This window comes from Felis catus, chromosome C1 (assembly GCF_018350175.1).
Source record: "Felis catus isolate Fca126 chromosome C1, F.catus_Fca126_mat1.0, whole genome shotgun sequence".
Lineage (NCBI taxonomy): Eukaryota > Metazoa > Chordata > Mammalia > Carnivora > Felidae > Felis > Felis catus.
In genome coordinates, this window is record NC_058375.1 from 15,190,021 (window position 1) to 15,207,475 (window position 17,455).

Below are 17,455 nucleotides of genomic sequence, written 5' to 3' on the forward strand. Positions count from 1 at the left end.
GTCTCTCTCTCTCTCAAAAATAAACAAACATTAAACAAACAAACAAGTCTGTCTGAGGGGCACCTGATCGGCTCAGTCTGTAGAACATGCAACTCTTGATCTTGGGGTCCTCAGTTCGAGCTCCACGTTGGGTGTAGTTTACTTTAAAAAAAAAAAAAAAAGTCTGCCTTAGCTCTGAATTTCCTTGTTAAAGGTCATGGAACTTAAAGCTTCAGCCTCTAATACTTTAATAGGTTGGCTAATGAATTATTTAATATGTTCAATGTTCATTACACAGCTAACAAAACTATATGGATGGTTCATTCACACTACCTCACCATCACCATGTACCTAATAACTTTCTGAATCAGACTTTTAGGCTACCATGCTTATTCTCCAACAGAGATATTAGCTAGGTGGTTCACCGCTGGATACTTGGTGCCTAAGAACACACCAGGCATAGAATAGGTGCTCGATAAATATCTGTTAAATCAAAGGATGAACAGACGAAAAAGTTTCCCACCTAGGTTATGTGTGCCAAAAACAAATAATCTGATTTTACTTGTGATTTATGTGGTCCGTCTGTGGTCTTCAATTTAGGTTTTATTTTTTTTAAATGTTGGATTGACTATAAAAAGAACTACTTTTGTAAAAGGAAATTCCAAACTGTTTTTAATTTAACGCAAGCAATAAAGGTGATAAAATCCAGAATTTCAGAGTTCTTATTTATTTTCTTTACATTAAGACAAGGCAAGGGGTGCCTGGGTGGTTCAGTCGGTTGAGCTCAGGTCAAGACCTCAGGGTTTATTCATGGGTTGGAATCCTGCATGGGGCTCCCAGCTATCAGGGTAGCTTTGGGTCTTTTGTGCCCCTCCCCCACTTGTGCAAGCACATTGCCTCTCTCTCAAAAAAAAAAATTGAAAAAAAAGCAATAGAAAAATAAGTAGGAACTTATTGTATCTCAGTTTATCGATATCCTTGAAAATATGCTTTTTGGAGAGTACCTGGGTGGTTCAGTTAGTTACGCGTCCTACTCTGGATTTCAGCTGAAATGGGGAGCCTGCTTGGGAATTTTCTCTCTCTGCCTCTATCCGCCCCCAGCCCTCCGCTGAAGATTGTGTGTGCGCTCTCTCAAAATAATAATCTTAAAATGAAAATATGCATTTTAGGGAAAGTAGTATTATTTCATGTTTTACCAAAAAATGTATGCAATATATTATGTTATAAAATCACTAGCTTTGCACAGAATATATTAAACTGTTCCCAGTCTAAAGTCTTTAACTGTCCTCAGACTACAGTAATGTCAGAAGAAGCATGCTGGTAATTAACTGACAACTTTTTTTCCCCCACTTTCACATTTCAATAAATCTGTTATGTACCTAACAAATCTGTCTTGGGCACAGAAGCTATGGCCACTACAGGACCCACCTTGAAAGATAGATAATCACAACCTAAACGGCTTAACACTGAAGATTTTCATCTATGAACAGTTTAGGATACTTCCTCCAACTTTCTGCCCTCAATCGTCCAAGTAAGCTTAAAAACGAAGCCAAATCAAAAATAATAAAAAACCTTTAAAATGTTACTCCTACTTTGAAACACGTTAAACTAAACTTTTTAGAGGAGCAATAAAAACTTAAAAGAGCTCACAGTGGCTTTATGCCCATGCCAAATTAGACAAAATTAAAAGCATCTTCCAAAGTAAAACCAGTCACGTCTAATTTCACTCTTAAGACACGACAGCTTGTCCATCAAGTCCCAAGCGAATTCCTAGAGATATTTCTAATTGTATTCTCACTTTTCGATGTAATGTAAAGTCAGGAACAATAATAAACAACACAATCTGTACGCTGAAGGGGCAGTTAAGTTCACCTTGTCCAGTCCTCTGTGCAGGAGAGAATACTCCCCCCAAAGGGTTAAGTGGCTCGTCCTCGGTCACAGACAGTGGCAAGTCGGTATCAAAATTCAGATCTGAGGCTCTCACTTCAGCACTCCTGCCTCCACCTCTGGACAAACGCTCATATTCACGAGTTTGACTTTATTAACGAAAACCACACCGTCTAAGGTGCGGCGAGTAACAAGCTCTGGGAATGCCAGACGGGAAAACGAAAGCTCAGGCCCGCGTCGCAGCAGCAGCAGCAGCAGCAGCAGCAGCAGCAGCAGCAGCAGCAGCAGCACGGAAACGCCCGCCCAGACCGCCGAGAGGAACACGGAGAACAGCGCAGCCGAGACAAAGAGGCAGGGAGCGGCCGGTGCGGGGCCCGAGCAGAGGCGGGGGGAGCGAGGGACCAAGATGAAGGCAGCGCGGCAGAGGACGGGAGGGCTCAGCGGCGGCGGACACCGAGGAGCTGCGGCGCGGGCTACGCGCGGCCGGCGGCTCGAGACGCGGGGCTCGCGCTCGAAGATGCACGCGGCCGAGGCCAACGCCACGCCAGGGGCAGGGGCCACCCCCGCGACGCTAGAATCGGCGGACTGCGAGCACCAGCGCTCCGCGCACTCACCACTGGGAGCTCCGTAATGGCGGCGGCGGGGGCGGAGAAGCCGGGGGGCGGGCCCGCCGCAGCCAGTCACCGCCGCCGGCATCTTTCGAACCCGCTCCGAAAACCGCTGAGGGAATGGGGGGGGAGGGGGAGACGGGAAGGCGGGGACGACGGCGAGGTCCGCCACGGGCCTGGGGAGCATGCGCAAGGCCTCAGCCAATCGGAGCGCAGCGGGAGGACGCTGGCGCAGGCGCGCTGGGACGCAGGGCCCTGGACCTGGGAAGAGCTACCCCTCCTCCCCCCTAGTCCAAACAAAACAAGGGCGGGAGCGCGCGCGCCAGTGGGCCCCGGAGGAGGCGTCAACGAGAGGGGCAGGGGGCTAGGTCGCAGGAGAGAGGGGAGAGGGCAGGGAGGGCGGAGCGGCCGGGAGAGGCAGACAAAAAGCACCACCTCCGGGGACCCGAGCGCCCCGCCCCCTCCACTCTGGGAGCGGCGTCGGCGCCCGGGGCGAGCGGCCTCGACCACTCGCCTTCGGGGTCCATCGAGCCCGCGTCCACTCCCCGCCCGCCTGTTCCGACCTGCGTTACCTCTGCGCTCCCCCCTTCCTGGCGCCTGCGTTCAGCACGGCCTCTCGGCGCCGCTCCCGCTGCCGCTCCTCGTCTCCGCCGCCGCTGTCCTCCAGGCCCAGCCGCCGAGCTCTGCCGCCCCGCCCCCCTGCCCGCGGCCCCGCGCGCGCACGCGCACGCGCACTCCCGCGCCGGCCCCGCCCCCGCGCGCGCCCGCGCCCCCAGCCCACGGGAGCTGAGGGAGTGCGCGCGGCGTGCCTCCCTGGCCGGGCGCGCGAGAACGCGAGAGGGCGCTCCGGGACGGGAGGACGCCGGGGAGGGTGCTGTGTGTCCGCCCACGCTTCCGCCGGGCACTGCCTGGTGGTTCCCGTTAGCTTGGGTTCGCTTTCGTTTTCCTCGGAAGAGCACTCTTTTCACTGCCTGCCCTTTCGCTACTCTCTGGTTCGGTCCCTGGTCTTTAGCGGGTCTCCTCCTTGGAGATCCGTCTACCTTTAGTCGGGTTGGCATCTCCTGCTGTCACTTTAGCCACAGCGCGAGAACTACCCTTCTCTGAAGACTGTGGACAGAACTGGACAACCGGAAAATCCGGTACCTCACATTCGTTCCTATTAAGTATACAGACATTACAGGGCTGAGTAGTGACTCAGGAAAAGAACTGGAAAAGTTGCTTTTCTCATCTGCGAATCGGTCTTCCTTGGCCTCTACGTAGGAAGAAGAGTTCTCAAAAAGTAAACCCTGGGATCAGAAAAGAGGGAATTCCCTTGAATTGTCATATTGCTTGGGTATCAGCGTACTTAGGCAATGTACACATACTGTTGAAAAATGTAACTTTTCAAAGTCGATGTATTTAAAGTCGGTGTTTTGTGGTGGGGTAGAGGTGGGGCGGGTAACGAATATAGGGAAATAATAAACACTAAAATTACCCCGAGGCTCACAGCAATGTGGCCAATACTCAAATGCTAATCATCCTAAAAATTTATTATGAAACCGTTTAAGCACGCTAGCCCAGTCCTCAGGCCGTGTAATCAGCATTTTAACTATCTACCAGCTTTCCCAGTGGTAGCCATCCACTCACTCCATCCGTTGCAAAATGAGCTGTATCAAATTGAACAGCCACCATCACAGACTCCCTACTAATGGTATTACCAGTGCTCTGTTGTTGCATTCAACCTGTTCACAAGGGGTTTCAGTTATTTTATGCCATCCCTGTGTCCTGCTCAATTCCTCTGTTCTTATCAACATTCCTATCCTTTGTCTCCCCCTTTAAAGACGCTATTCTATTTCTATGTGTTCATAAAACATCTTACCTTTGTTCTTTTCCCTTAAACTGTCTTTAGCCCTATCTCATGCGAGAAGCTGACCCAATTAAGAGCAAACTAGGTACTAGGTTTCTCCTCCTCCACAGATTTTTGCTTAAAACACCCCCCCACCCCCCAACACACTCCTTATTCTGTTGCTTACAACATGTATATCCAAGGAGGGAAAACCTCAAAAGTCTTCCTCAAGGGTGACACACAAACCATGCACTAGGGCTACCTCTTGCTGAAGTCTGAAGTTCTAAGTTTTCGACTTACAAAGGGACTTTAAATTGTTTGCTGTACATGTATATCAGTTTAGGCATTTTACATCTGCTAAATGTAACATCTGGCTAGTTTTGGTTTTTATACTTAGCTGCATCTGAGTTAAGACTCGATGGGGGTATGGTTTTATAGCTTATCTCACTTGGCTTTCTTTGAGCTATACTAGTAAAAACAGTATTCAGGGTTGTTTTTTGTTTTTTTTTTAAGATTTATTTTTGAGAGAGCATGAGCAAGCGTGAGCAGGGGAGGGGCAGAGAGAGAGGGAGACGGAGGATCTGAACCTGGCCCCGCACTGACAGCAGCGAGCCTGATATGGGGCTTAAACTCATGAACCATGAGCTCATGACCTGAACCTGAGTCAGAAGCTCAACCAACTGAGCCACCCAAGTGCCCCTCAGTTGTGTTTGTTAAGCAGAGTTATGTGATGAATTTTTTACTATTTACTTAAGCTGTTAAGGCTGTTTGGCTTGCACTGGAAGAAACACACACCTTAGAGAGTTTAGGGGCAGGTCAGCTCCTACAGGGTGTATGGAGGTTACTGTCAGAACATTGGCACCCCCCCTTCCCCCCCCCCCCCCCCCCCCCCCGCCGGACTCACAGTCATCTCTTGCACTGAAGTTCCACCATTCAGAGATTCATTCCTTTGGCTAAAGCTTCACTCTCTTCTATAGCACTTGTAAAGTGCTAATACCAAGGAGAGCTAACATACAAGCCTCAAACTGTTAGAGAACTCACTGTTTTTCATCTCTAAACTTGAAAATCTAAAGCTTTCCCTTCCACAGTCAGGGATCAGAAGAGTAAGAACTCTGAGAGCTTGATTAGAAGAGGAATTTCTAGCAGAGAGAAGTAATAAATGTGCTGCAGTCTGTGATGACTTAACAATTATGCCCAGGGACACCTAGGTTACAGGAATGACTTGAGAATCTCAGAAACATAGGGTTTTGTGAACTAGAAAAGCAAGTGCTACATCCCCACAATGCAACTGTATCATCTCTAGTTTCCAACAAAACATCCACTTTTTCAGAAGCCAATTCCCTTTGAAACTTTAGCATACAACAAGATTTGAAGAGAGTCTGTTGTGAGTGCAATAGTTTTTTTGCTGTCCCTCAAATTTTAAGCTAAGTGATACTTAAGTCTGTTAGGCTAAAATGTCTTGTTTTATATAAAAAAGCAAAATGTGCGGCTCTGGAGATTTGGGCATAAGGGTAGAGGAAGTTGAAGCAATTGCAGATGTCAGGAGTGGCCCAGGACAGAGCTAGGATATTACAGTCATGGGAGTGAACATTCAAAGTTCCATCTACCTATTTTACTCATATTCCAACTTGTGTTAATAAGGAATCATTCTTTATTGCCTGGTGGGGAGAGGTTTCTGTTCCCAGCAAGGCTGATCTTTGTTCTTCCCACAAATCAAGGCTGAGGAACTACAATTTCTTGCAAAAGTAACCAAAAGCTAGGCTAGTGCTTGGATCCCTTAACAATGTATGGTCCAGGCAGGTTTGGGAGTCACTTGACTTTTCTGGTTTCCAGCCAGAAAGACTTTCTGGAAATGGCTCTCAATTTAGTTGCAGCTTGGAAAGAGATGGCAAGAGAATTAACAATTTGCACTATTAGGCAAAAAATGGAGGTTGATGAAAAGATTTCCTATAATTCTTCCAACTCCCTCACCATGGTTTTTTTATTGTTTGTGGTTACCTGAGGCCATGACCCTGGTTTAAAGATAAACAATCACCCTGGATCCTCCTCTGCGAATGTTGCACTTTCCTCTACTCACTGGTGGCAGTAATTTTATTCAGCCCAGGAGTCATTGAACTGTAAAGCTTTTTTCTAAACTCAGAAATTCTGAATTTAAAACATGTCTGGTGCCAATGGTTTTGGATAAAAGATCATGAACCAGCTACAAATAAACCAAATAGGTTTAGAAAATAACATTTACCCTCACATGTTCTAGTTATTATTTTAAATGCTGGTCGCCAACCATTAATTTCATCATTAAGTTTGAGAAATGCTAGATGTCATTTGCCCTTTGTTCAACTGGAGTCAACATTTCTAGCTACTTGAGGGGGTCTGAAAACTGTGTTGAGTTTACTATTTTGAGGATAAGGCTTTTAAACAAGTTATCCTTTAGTTTGAAGTATCTGACATACTGGATGGAGTTACGATTCTGTCCTTAAAGCAACAAAGACATATGGGTATGTTTTTACAGGAATCCTTCAGTGGGGAATAGAATCTAGAACCAGGGTAAGGAAGGTACTTAGTCCTACCATCTCTAAGGAAAACAAGATTTACTTTCAAGCTTGTTTTCATGTCAGGTTCTGGAAATTGTTATGTGTTGAACTGTCTTCTCATCTTTTAAAAACCAGAGGCAATACAACTGCATTTAAGACAGACTAAAGACACTCCATTTGCCAGATTTACTACAAAGCAAAACATATCCAGTTTTGTTTTGACTGTATAATCTGAAGTCAAGAGTACTATGCTTCTCCCTCCACTCCTTTGTGGCTTTAACTTACTTGGAGTTAAGGTGCCTGCAAGGCAACCAGGCCTGTGATGGTAGCCAGAGATAGCTAAGGGTCAGATCAGTGACACCAGTGGTGACCAACTGTACTGGTTCACCTAATAATAGGGGGTGGTTGAGGGTTAGGGGAAGGCAGGATTTTCAGGTTCTTTTATTTATTCATTTATTTTTGCAGGCTCCACGCTCAGTGGGGAGCCCAGTGTGGGGCTCGACCCCATGACCCTGGGACCATGACCTGAGCCAAAATCAAGAGTCGGATGCTCAATCGACTGAGCCATCCAGGCGCCCCAGAATTTTCAGTTTTTAAACCAGGAAAGTTCCAGCGAAACTTTGTTACCATAAGACATCTTTTCTTTGTGATTATGGGGTAGTTTGAGAAAGTTTCTTTTTTTGTTTTTTAATAAGCTCTATGCCCAACATGGGGCTTGATCGAACTCAAGAGTCACATTCTCTACCAACTGAGCCAGCCAGGTGACCCTGAGAACGTTTCTTTAGGTGGGAAGATTTTTTTTCCTCCAGTAAAACCCAGTAATTGAAAGGAAAACATGAATCAAAAACAGAATTTTTTAAATTTCAGAATTAAGTTGGATCCATTTGTTTAAAAAAAAAAAATGAAGTTCCAAAAAGATGGCAACAGAAAGGATCCTTCCCTTTTATAAAACACAGTGCAACTGAATGGCAATAAGGAATGGGATCTTCTTAAAAAAGGGGGGAAACAAGAAATATTAGCTTTGAGTATTCTTTTTTTTTTTTTAACTTTTTATTTATTTATTTTTGAGACAGAGAGAAACAGAGCATGAACGGGGGAGGGTCAGAGAGAGAGGGAGACACAGAATCCAAAACAGGCTCCAGGCTCTGAGCTGTCAGCACACAGCCCGACGGGGGGCTCGAACCCACGGACCGTGAGATCATGACCTGAGCTGAAGTCGGACGCTCAACCGACGGAGCCACCCGGGCGCCCCAAGTATTCTTAAAGTACTTGCAGCAAGTCTGTAAAAGTTTCAACCCAAAGTTTGGAAAGAGTGCCATAGTTCTTGAGAACCATACGTATCAAGACTCAAGGTTGTAAGTTCAACTTTTAAGACTCCTATTCTGATTTATCAGTGATGCCCCTGCTCTTTCAAACAGATAAAACATTTTGACCCAAAGGGCCCTACATGATGATATTCAAACTTAACGTAACTTTGCGTTTCTGCTTACATTCTACTTGGTTGAGTCTATGATACTTAAGAAAAAACTGAATACATATCTAATCAATGGGCAAGCCTGTTTGGTATAGTTGTGTCTGTATCCAAAGTAGGTAGCATCTCCATTAGGAACATGGCCAGAATTGGATGTGGCAGGGTATGCACTTTTTTTTTTTTAATTTTTTAACGTTTTATTTATTTTTGAGACGGGGAGAGACAGAGCATGAACAGGGGAGGGTCAGAGAGAGGGAGACACAGAATCTGAAACAGGCTCCAGGCTCTGAGCTGTCAGCACAGAGCCCGACGCGGGGCTCGAACTCACAGACCGCGAGATCAAGACCTGAGCCGCAGCCGCTTAACCGACTGAGCCACCCAGGCGCCCCAGGGTATGCACTTTTAAGTACCCGGTATTTTTAGGAGTTTATTGTGGTTGGGTAGCAGAAACTAGTCAAGTTTTCCTTTCATTCTAGGTAGGGCAATGTATAACTTGCAAAGGACACTAACCATTAGTCCTTGTTACAATGCCTTATAAAATCCCAGGAAAAGAGGAAGCTTTTACTCCTCAGGTTTGTTAGCAGAGGATGGATAAGCCTCTGCTTATCCTCTTATGAGACTTCACAGTGTATGCTAAGGAAAACAAAACAATGAAAAAAATCTGACCTGTACAAAGAAACGTGGATAGATGAACCACAATCTCCTATGGTTCTGAATATAGTACAGTTTAATTATATGAGGGTGAATACCACTAAAGTTATAGAATGTGGTAGAAAACAGGCAGGACATGCCATAGGTATTCATTCCATGCAGAATGCTGGAATTCTGATTTATCTTTTTGTTTGTTAATCCTCTCAACAACGCTATGAGGTGGATGGTGTGATCCTTATTTTAGAAATGAATAAAGTTTAAACAACTCAGGCAGAGTTGTATTAAAACCCCTATTCTTTCAATTCCAATGCTCCAGAGCACATCCACTATAGCATCTTTCCCCAGTGTGGAGTAAAGCCTTCTGGTGAAGAGCAAGCATATTTTTTGTAAGTAACTGCCTCCCAGAAAACCAAGTGCAAAACCTCAGTCCTGACTTGCTAGGTACCTGGCCTCTGCGACACTTAGTTCCCTACCCGTTGAAAGGAAGCTGTACCGCCTCATATAGGCCATAAGGCTGGTGAAGGGATTGAGTTAGAGGATACTCTGTAATGTGTAACGAATTACAGCTTTCCAAGTGTTGCAGCATGTATTAGCTCATTGATACAGTGATGTAAGAAGGGCTAATTGTTTTTCTATTTCAAATGAACAAATAAAAGTCTAAATGTTTTAAGAACAGTGCTTGTTTTTAGTTAGCTTTTGGTGTAGAGCTTTCTAAACTGACAGGGATATGAAGTACCCCTAGGCAGTGGTTCTCAAACTTCAGTGTGCCTAAGAATCAGCTGAAGAGTTAGTTTCTTGGACTCTTTCCACTTAATCAGTTCTGATTTAGTAGGGTGGAGTCCATGAATCTGCAGTTGTTTTTTTAAGCTTATTTATTTAAGCAATCTCAACACCCAGCATGGGGCTCCAACTCACAACCCGGAGATCAAGAGTCCCATAAGCCTCTGAGCCAACCAGGCACCTCTGAATCTTCATTTAAAAAAAAAAAAAAGTTTACTTTTTTTTTGACAGAGCATGAGCAGAGGAGGAGCAGGGAGAGAAGGAGACACAGAATCCAAAGCAGGCTCCAGGGTCTGAGCTGGCAGCACAGAGCCCGACGCGGGGCTTGAACCCACAAGCTGAGGTTGGATGCTTAATCAACTGAGCCACCCAGGTGCCCCTGAATCTGCCTTTCTAATGAGCTCATAAGGGCTCCTGAATGCTGTTATTCTGTGGCCCCTACTTTGCAGGACTCTCATCTGGGAAATGTAACAGTTCACTGCAAAGACCCTGGAGTTACTCATGTCCATGGTGTGGCTCAATCCGGGGGTTGGAAAGGATTCCTTTTGTTGCGAACTTTTTTTTTTTTTTTTTAACAAGTACCAACTAAAGTTGGTCTCTAGTGAATTCTACTAAATTGAGAGTAGACCACAAGTTTCAAAAAGTTCTTTTCACCCGTTTGTCTAGAAGGGATTTGTCTGGATTAATTTGTGATAGGGCATGTTTAAATTCCATGTTTGCACGTGCAAATGAACTGTCGCTATATTCTGCCGCTCTTTGTTCATCAGATATACCATGCACCCCCCTGCCCATCTTTGCACTCATGATCCCTACTTGACCACCTCTTACTTAATTCTTTAGATTTGTTTAAAATTCTCTTCCTGTGGGAAGCATGCTCAAATCTGTTTAGAGTCCTCATTATATGCCCTCATAAAACTATGTTCTCAGAACATGTGCCATTTATATTTGTGTGCCCAACACCTGCAGTTAAAAATAATTTTTAAGTATCTAAAAATATATATTGGTCTCTATGCTGCTAGGAAAACCGGGTAAATCTTTCCACAGTGGTCTCAATCCTGCCTCATACTAGGATCACTGAGGGAACGTTAAAAAAAAAAAAAAAAAAGATGCCGTCTTATCCTTGGAGATTCTGAAATAACTGGTGTGGGGTGAGGTCTCAGGATTTGTATTTTTAAAAACTCTTCAGGTGAATTCAACCTGCAGCAATGCTGAGCACCATTCTTTTATGTTCTAGGAAGCAGTTAAGGCAGGACAGCTATTTGAGCTTTGGCAAAGGCAGTTTCCTAGGACTTCAGGCCAGAGACCTAGATTTATCAAGAGGTAAATAAGTCAGAAGAATCAGAAAGGAAATTACTGGTAGCACAAGTTCAACTGCAGGATGATGATTTGTTTAGAAAATATTGATATTCTTAATTTCATTTAAAAGACTAATATCCTATTATCAAGACTAACTTCTTTGTTAAACTTGGTAAACAGTGTAAGTGATTCTGGATGTACTCACATGGTTGGGACGAATGAACCCTTTCTAGGGAGGATAGGGAAGTCCCTATGAGTTAGAGTGGACGAATGACTAAAACAGCATCAGCATTAGACCATAAATCTCCCAATCCGAGTCAAGACCTCTTCCCTACTATAGCATACAACTTCTTCCTGTAGGAACTCCTGATAACCGCTTGCTAACATTTCTTTTCCCCAGGCGGTTCCTCTGATGGCTCAGTTGAACTCTTTGATGTGTCCTAATAAATGCTTTTGAGACTTTACATTTACCTCAAGATACTATTTTCGCTGCAGCATCTCACAAATGTTGATATGCAGTACTTCTATTGTCAGTTATATCTGGTTATTTAATAATTTCCATTATTTAACTAGTTAGTTAATCCAGGTGGCATCTTAATGCTGCACTGTATGGCACCTTAGTAAACGGAATATTGCTTGCTAGCTAAGGGCAAGCTAAAACAAATAGCTATAATGGGGAAAGAAAAAAAAGGGGATAGTTCCAATCTTTTTCTTCTTATGCAGAATGAGCAAAAGAATGATTGGAATACCCATACAGTGAGTCTTTTGGAAACCAGAGTTATATAAAAAAAAAAACCACAATATTTTCTAAAAGTCATAGTGTCCCTGTGAAAGTGGCTTACTCACCTGGCAAGATCTTCAGTAAAAAAAAGAATTTAAAATGGTGGCAGACCTAGATGAAGACATACCCCAGGAGTAATGAGCTCACCCAGTAGCCAGATCTTTGTTTCTAAATACCACTTTCCTAAAGGAAACCAAGTCTCCTTGAAGAAATGGCTGTTTCTAAGCCTAGGTCAGGGAAAATACAAGATATGCCCGTAGCATCTTATAGTGTCACAAAGTAAGTGCTCTAAAAACAGAAGTTTGAGGGAATGTCAAAGGGATATAGGAACAAACCTGAAAGAGCTTTCAAGGCCAAAGCTGGTACAATCGGGGCAACAAAATCATGTGCTTTCGGGTTACAACTCAAGTATAAACATACATGAGTCTATAGTGATATATGTACACACACATGTACACACACACACACACACACACACACACACACACACTACTGAATAGAGAAATGAATAGACAAATCTTCCTTGCAGGAGGATTTCAAGTAATTTTAGATACTCCCCACTCCAAGAAAGAGTGGAGCTTAATTCTCTCCTCCCTCCTCCCCCCACCCCTGCATTGTGGGCTGGACTCAGTGAATTATCTTCCAAATAGACAAGAATAGGAAAGGGAGAAAAGGAAACTTCACCACCTTAACCATGTAGTCAAGGTTAAACATCACCAATTATGTCATGGATATCATGTACGTACCCTGATATGATGAGAAGGGCACTTCACTTACATGGTATTTTGACCCCAAACCCAAACTAAACTCTTAGTTTAATTGTGAGAAACACACTAGACAAAACCAAACTGAAGGGCATTCTGAAAAATACCTCACTAGTACTTCTCAGAACTGTGAAGGTCAGGACAAAAAAGGAAAGATTAAAAAACTGTCAAAGGCTAGAGGCCACTAAGAGTACTTGAGGACTAAATGCAATGTGGTATCCTGGATTGCATCATGGGCTAGAGTAAAAGGACATTAAGAAAACTCAAAGTCTGGAGTTTGGGGCACCCTGGGAGAGCATGAAACTCTTAATCTCCGGGTTGTGAATTCAAGCCCCATGTTGGGCATAAAGCTTTCTTTAAAACAAACAAACAAACAAACAAACAAACAATTTAGTTAATAGCAATGCTGGTTTCTTGGTTTTGACACGTTGCATAACATGCTAATAATAACTGGGGGAACTGAGTGAGGGGTATATGGAACACTCTGTATAAATTTGAAACTTTTCTGTTAAGTCTAAAATTATTTCAAAATAAAACATTTACTTAAAACAACTGGCATATGATTCTCTGTAGCTTATTTCTTTGATATGTAAATCATTTCATGATTTGGTAATATAAAACAATGTATTTTTTCTTTTTTTGTAGTCCCAACATCAATAGATTATCATTTTTCCCTCTGAGGGATATATGTTGAATTTGAAGCTGGTGGCACATGATGTCTCTCTCTCTCGAAACTACTAGTGGATATGGAGACCTATCACTCAACTTCTTTACTCTTAACGATGACTGAAGGTGATCTCCTGTAAAACTAATGAATTAGGATTAACCGGTGGTAGAGAGGTTCTGTCTCAAGGCATTTTTATTCCTTACTGAGCAATTTTGTCCTCTTGACAAGCAAACCGCATCAAGCTGTTTAATAGTCACACGGTATTTAAGGCAAATGGGCCTCAGTTGAAGAAGACACATAAAACCTCAGATTTCAAGTCAAGTGACATCTTAACTTTTATAGCATACACTGTAGTCACCTTTATTTCACCCAGGAACTTCAATCCCAAGAAACCTACTCAAGCAGGACTAAATGAGAAGGTAAGAAGACCAGACCCTTGGTTGCCAGAGCTAGGATGTCAAGCATCTGAGGTCATATACATCAAGTCCACAAGGTGACAAAAGTTAATTCTCATGACCTTATTCAGAATTAGCTGATGGTTGTAAATATACTGCTGATTATACAAAAATGAGTGACAGCGAACAGAAAGTTAAATCAAAAGGCAGGGAAAAATCTGGGTCTAACTCCTGCACTCAGGTCCCTGACACTGCAAACACCTGCGAGGTTTGGTCATTTGCTAAATGTTGGATTGGAGGGCAAAACAAAAAGCAACGGAATGCAGGATTTCAGTTACACGAAATGTCCAGAATAGGCAAATCCACAGAAACAAAAAGCAGATTAGTGGTTCCCAAAGGCTGAGGGAGAGTAGAAAATGAGGAGAGACTGCTAAAGGTTATGGGATTTCTTTTTGGCGTGATGAAAATGCTCTGAAACTAGATAATGGTGATGGTTGCACAACCGTGGATATAATAAAATCACGAAACGTTACACTCTAAAAGAGCGATTTTATAGTTATGTGAATTATGTCTCAATAAGAAAAAAGCAACACAAAGAAAGCAAAAAAAACAAAAAAAAACAAAAAAAACAAAAAAAAACCAAACAAACCAAAAACGAATGCAGAATGTTTCTCTCCACAAAATGGAATACAGGAGTTCATGAGTGCCAAGGAACGGTCAGAATTGAAAATATGAATCCCTACACATTTTTTTTTTTTAAGAGAACAAAATCTGAGTAATGGAAACACAGAATTAGATCCAAGAGCCTAAGGCTATATATCTTCTACCTTAGAATCCTTTTGATATGAACGGAGCCATTTGAAACAAAAAGATAAGTCAAAACCCCCAGAATAATGACACCTTGGAGAGTGGCTCTAGAACAGATAAAATTTTTTTGAATTTAATTCAGAACTCATCTAGAATGAATTTTGAAATATGAAAATAAGACAAAACTAATCAAAGGTCTGTCAGGGTAATGAGGGGTAGACATTTCCTAGTAGAATAGGATGTTTATGTAGCATGTGTAAACCTCGAGCTCTCTTTTTTTAAATGTTTATTTTTGAGAGAGAGAGAGAGAGACAGAGTGTGAGCAGGAGAGGGACAGAAAGAGGAGACACAGAATCCAAAGCAGGCTCCAGGCTCTGAGCTGTCAGCATAGTGCTTGACGCGGGGCTCACACCCACGAACCGTGAGATCATGACCTGAGCCGAAGTTGGACGCTTAACCTACTGAGCCACCCAGGCACCCCTCTAGTTCTCTTTCTTCATGAAGAATATGAGCTCCATGAGAGCAGAGACGGTTTTATTTACTGTTGAATCCTCTGCACTTAGCACACAGTAGGTGCTCAGTAAATATTTGTTGAATGAGCCAAGTTCATGATGCAGCTGTGAAGTGGCTTGTTCATCTACGGGAGAGTCTAAAATGAGTTTTTTTTTTGAAAACTAACATCATGTTCTTTTGCTGGCAGGCATAAAACACCTGAACTAATGAACTAAACCTAAATTAATGAACCTGTTCTCAGAGTTAAAATGGGTAAAAGAGTTTTTGTGACTTGAAGGAGTGAAAGCAGGTCATTGCTGGCCACGCCACCTTTTAAACCAAAAACCATGAAACGCTGCTTTCCAATAAGACCAGAAAGAGGGTCAGAATCATGATGATACTTGGCAGTTCAGTTGATGTTAGCAGGGATCAATTAATCCCACTTTGTTCATATTTTACCATCAGCTAATAACCCTTCTACCCCTATGTAAAATTCTGTGTGTAAAGCAGTAAGATACCCAAAGGTCATTCTGTAGCCTCTTCAGTCTTCATCACACTTCATGTTATAGGCGAGATTTCAAACATCAGTTGTTATTATACAAAACATTTTCAACGCTTGAATTTTTTTTCAAAAATAGTATTATCTTTCCTCCATTCCCGAAACTTGTCCACATCTAAAATACCGATGATAAAAAATTAAAAAATACAAATAGATTTAAAAAGGGAGGAAGCCCCTGGGGGCTGAGTCAGTTGAGCGTCTGACTCAATTTGAGCTCAGGTCAGGATCTCAGTGTCATGGAATCGAGCCCCACCTAGGGCTCCACACTCAGCATGCTTGAGATTCTCTCTCTCTCTCTCTCTCTCTCTCTCTCTCTCTCTCTCTCTCTCTCTCTCTCTCTCTCCCCCTCCCTCCCTCCCTCCCCCCGCCCCTCTCCCCCACTTGCACAAATACTCTCTCTAAAATAATTTTAAATAAATAAATAAATAAAATATTGATGAGTAGGCCCTCACTATGACCTGAAGGCCAGAGCCCTGCAAATATCAGTCACTGATTTCCAAGAGGCGGCCACCACCCTGCATCCCCTTGTGAGTGCTGCCAACACCTCAAAACCTACATCTCTCAGGAGACTCCTGGATCAGAATCCGCTGCATTTTCATTCTGGCAGCTGTTAAAATTCAGTGCATCATAGAATCAGGTTACTTCTTCCAGCTGAGAGGTCCCAGGCAGAACCCACAGCCAGACTCTGAAACAACTTTTCAGGCCCCATTTTTTTAATGACAGATGCTGTCACATGTTTGTCACAAGATTTCCAGGACTTAGTTTTTCTAGAATAGCTTTCCACCACCATGGGACAGGGTCTGTGGGGTCATGTAGCAGGATCCTGTATTGTGTTCAACTACACTCTGAAGAAAAACATTTTATTGCTATGGAAAATTTTGTTTTTGTGCTTCTCAAGTCTTGCCAAGTCTCTTAATGTGGATATTTCTTCGGAGATGGAAGCCAGAAGAAGTCTTTGGTTATTCAGATACAAAATACAAAGACTGTTTATTTGGGAGCAGCCCTGGCTTTCTTCATAAATACATTTTGTAGGGTGATGGCCTACAAATAATTGAAATGGAAAACCATCTGTACAGACTGTAACTTCATAAAAGAAGAAAAAGCAAACAAAAAAACACAGTGCTCCAGCATCTGTAGGAGAAACAGTTGGTTTTATACTCACCAGAATGGCTTGAGTGAAGCTGAAGTTGGGAATAATGTGATTTTCACACATGGTACTGGTTTGGTGTGAAATCCCATGCCCACTTTAAAAAAGCGTAATTTAGCTTTGGTTTCTTTCATTCTTTAGAAGACATCTTTGGGTTTCTTAAGCATCAGAGGTAATTGATGATTTAAAATTAGTGGTAGTTTCGAAGTGAATCAAGTTTCCCTGCTCCTAATACGCACAGCGGCGGAACACTTACTTCGACTCGCTTTGCTCCCACCCTGAATGCATTTCTAGCTGATGTTGCAAAGAAGCTTCCTCTGGACTCCCAGAGGGGCTCTCCCGCCCAAGAACAAGTTCCCTCCTTACCCACAAAGTAGCTTGCCTTTTCCCACTGTAGATACACATACACACACACACACGCATGCACGCACGCACGCACGCACATATCCACACGTACAACCTCAGGAGTGATTTCGATTAGACGACAAATAGCACCTCCCAGAGATGGGCACACATGCAGCAGCTGTCAAAAGGAGAAGTCACTTTACTTTCTTTTAAACTTGCAATGTTTGTCTTTATTTTGTTCTTTATATTTTGAAAGTGAAAAGAAATAGTATTGAGTCAATTTCTTTTTGTTTTTTTGTTTTTTTAAATATTTGTTCTATGTATTTACAAGCCTTAAAGTTGCTCTAAAGATTTCAAAAGTATTAAGAGTACTTTTCCCAGGGTAGCACTTTTTTTTAAATTTTTTAAACAATTCTTGGAGTTCTCTGGTCCACAGCATTTCCTTCTGTTCCAAGGTTATGTATGTTTTG

General features: G+C 42.9%; 1 protein-coding gene across 6 annotated transcripts in view; it reads right to left on the reverse strand.

The window, feature by feature from the left end:
• Positions 1-3,196, reverse strand: part of HP1BP3 (heterochromatin protein 1 binding protein 3) — a 39,093-nt gene extending 35,897 nt beyond the window's left edge. Inside the window, exons 1-3 of one of the 6 annotated variants that reach the window (XM_023258245.2) lie at positions 3,047-3,063; positions 1,852-1,985; positions 64-141 (exon numbers count right to left, since the gene is read on the reverse strand). The gene's annotated coding sequence lies outside the window, so the exon portion shown is untranslated. Of the gene's footprint in view, positions 1-63; positions 142-1,851; positions 1,986-2,480; positions 2,615-3,046 lie in introns of those variants that run through there. The other 5 variants (XM_045035216.1, XM_023258244.2, XM_023258247.2 and 2 more) reach the window with 5 other exon arrangements.
• Between the last annotated feature and the right edge of the window lie 14,259 nt (positions 3,197-17,455).